The sequence below is a fragment of the Budorcas taxicolor genome, chromosome 17 (assembly GCF_023091745.1).
Source record: "Budorcas taxicolor isolate Tak-1 chromosome 17, Takin1.1, whole genome shotgun sequence".
Taxonomy (NCBI): Eukaryota; Metazoa; Chordata; class Mammalia; order Artiodactyla; family Bovidae; genus Budorcas; species Budorcas taxicolor.
The window spans coordinates 47280460-47283635 of NC_068926.1; the positions used below are offsets into that span (position 1 = coordinate 47280460).

General features: G+C 47.2%; 1 non-coding gene across 1 annotated transcript; it reads right to left on the minus strand.

Moving 5' to 3' along the window:
• Positions 1-1769: 1769 nt before the first annotated feature.
• LOC128062695 (U6 spliceosomal RNA) lies at positions 1770-1881 on the minus strand. The gene has a single exon (XR_008200845.1). It is a non-coding gene; the product is annotated as a U6 spliceosomal RNA (small nuclear RNA).
• Between the last annotated feature and the right edge of the window lie 1295 nt (positions 1882-3176).

Consider the following 3176-nt stretch of genomic DNA (forward strand, 5'->3'; position numbering starts at 1 on the left):
TAACTTGAAAAGCTGTAAGCCTTTTGTGGTTCAACTGGGATGTTCCCTACTTACCTTCAATGTCCTTCAGGTCCTTTCTGAGTCATCTTAGAATCCCTCCAGGGAAGAAAATGACCCAGAAGAGTGGATTATTTTATTGTACTGCTGTATGATATAGGCTAGCTGGATAATATTAGTAACAATAAATCGTTAACAATTAATGCTCCCTAGTGAACACTATGTGCTAAGTATTTAATTTATAGTTTCTCATTTAATCTTCATGCAGCCCTTTAAGGAAGGTTCTGTTATCATCTCCATTTCATACAAGAGGAAAATGAGCTCAGAGAGGTCAAATAACTTGTTCTGGGTCACACAGTCAGTAAGTGGTAGAGTCAGGACTCAGACCCAGGTTCTTGCTCCCACCAAGCTTAAGGTCTTAGGCATGCACCATGACTCTCTAAAGGGTGACTTGAACTCCAGAAGTTGGAGCCATGGATGCTGAATAAAGCAGGAAGCTTGTCCAGGAGGCTGCAGTTAAAAGGAGAAACTTTGGTTCCCTGAGGTCAAATGGAGAGTCTCCAATGATGGGAGTGGGCTGAGGTGATGGGTGAGGATGGGGATGGAGGAGGACCAGCCAGTGAACCAGTGTCTCTGAAGGGGGGCAGCATGAAGGCTTGAAACCAAGGCTTGTGGGGCTCCTGGACACAAAGCCTTTCTGTGTCCCTCATTTCTTGATTACAGAAAATAGTCTTCATTCCGCCTCCATGACCTTTCCTGAATTCCAAGGGGCAGGTTCACACAGTTGCTAATCAGGGAAAAGGGGATGTAGAGACAAAGGAGGAGCAGTCAGGAGAAACAGTAGCGAAGCCTTGGGGCAGGGTCCTGGTTCTCCCTCAAGGGATACACAGAACAATATCTTTGAACTGTTTTGCAGATACTGAAACCCACCCCAGGTGGAAGAAGCTAACTGTCTTCTGTTCACAAGCAGGTAGACCCCAGACTTGTTAGAACCAGAAGGTTGATGAGGCTGATTTCAGAGTATATCACCAACCAATCAGAAGAATATTCATGAGCTGACCACACCCTCTTTGAACCATTACTATAAAATTCCTCATTACCCTTCCAGGTCGGGGCATGCAGTTGTAAGGGCATTAGCCCCCTGAGGCCTCCTTTGTCTGGCAAAGCAACAAAGCTATTCATCTCCACTTTATCCAAAATTCTGTATTTAAGTTTTAATTCAGTATTGGGGTTGAATTTGGCTTCAGGCTGAGGCCAGAGGACACTTCATCTTATGGTTCCCAGGAAGACATGAGATAATTATGAGTGGTATTAGGACTATGACTCAGGCTCCCACAGCTTGACGTGATTTAGTCCTAAGATGCTCTTTCCCCACTTCCTGTCTATCTTAGTGTGTCCGTGGTCTAGATCCCCATCAATTTATTCCAGGCATAAGAGGGAAAAGGCTGTGGATGAGAACCTCATTGTAGAACATTCCTTCTCAGGCCCTGGGATTTTTCCTTTGCAGGTGTCTTACTGCACTGTACCTTTAATTCGTGGCAGTTCAGCATTTATTCACTTTGGGAAATAACACCTGATTTCCCCATTGGGAAATAATCAATGTCACATGGGATGCTGTCCAGCGGGTTGCTAACCCAGACGACCTGCTCTTTCCAAGTGCATTGGGGGATGTCTTGAGTTCCTTCCCTGGAATTCAGATCATGAATACTGAGAGGGACTGGAACCATTGAATGCTTCCAGAAAGACCTTGGGAAGATAACCAAATACATTTTTTTTTAATGGAATGTTTCATGAATTTGCCTGTTGTCCTTGGGCAAGAGCCATGCTAACCTTCTCTGTATCATTCCAGCTTAGTATCTGTGTTGTCAAAGCGAGCGTGATAACCAAATACTTTTATTAGGACTACCACTCAGGCTCCCACAGCTTGACGTGATTTAGTCCTAATATGCTCTTTCCCCGCTTTCTATCTTAGTGTCTCCGTGGTCTAGATCCCCATCAATTTATTCCAGGCATAAGAGGGAAAAGGCTTTTTATTCGTTTATTTATCCTGTTGTTCCAGGTCTTAGTTGCAGCACACAAGATCGTTGATCTCCATTTGTGGGGTGTGGGATCTAGTTGCAGCATGTGAACTCTTGGCTTGTGGCATGTGAGATCTAGTTCCCTGACCAGGGATCAGACACAGGCCCCCTACACTGAGAATGCAGAGTCTTAGCCCCTGGACCACCAGGGAAGTCCCATCTAAATACTTTCTGCCTCCAGGAACTCCATTGGTGACCTCTGCAAGGTGTGCCCTCCACGTTTCCTGCTGATTCTGAGCATCACGTAACTCCCAGTATCTGTCCTCAGAGCCTTGGTCACCACCATTCGGGGGAGGTGGGCTAACTGAGCAGGAATCAGGAGAAGACCACCCTAGGAGGCGGTCTTGTCAAGCTTCCAGGTGTTGAGGGGATCACTGAGAACCATCAGCCAAACTGACAGCAAGGCTAATGATAATGTAATGAGCGAGATTAGTCATGTCCAGCTCTTTGAAACCCCATGGGATAGTCCATGGAATTCTCCAAGTCAGAATACTGGAGTGGGTAGCTGTTGCCTTCTCCAGGGGATCTTCCCAACCCAGGGGTCAAACCCAGGTCTCCCGCATTGCAGGCAGATTCTTTACCAACTGAGCCACCAGGGAAGCCCTGCAACAGTGCAGGCAAGAGGAAGAGATAAACACTGAAATGTTCCAGCTCTCAATGTTTTTTATTTCCCTACAAAACTGCAGGGCTTCTCCAGTGGCTCAGCAGTAAGGAATCTGCCTGCAATGCGGGAGACCTGGGTTTGATCCCTGGGTCGGGAAGATCCCCTGGAGGAGGAAATTGCAACCCACTCTGCTATTCTTGCCTGGAGAATCCCATGGACAGAGAAGCTTGGGAACCTGCAGTCCATAGGATCGCACAGAGTCAGGCACAGCTGAAGTGCCTGAGCATACACGCACGGAACTGCAATGGGGTGAGGGTCAGTTAGATGAGCTCAGTGCTAAGAAGACCCCCACAAAAGGCTCTTGATTGGAGTCAGGGGATGAGGAGGGGCAGGAGAGGAAGGGCTGGGGGTGGGAAAGTAGAGGGTCAGAGCAGACAAAAGTACCCCAACCAAGGGCCATCTTAAAAGGCCTTCACGTGCAAATGCCTAGGTTAGGA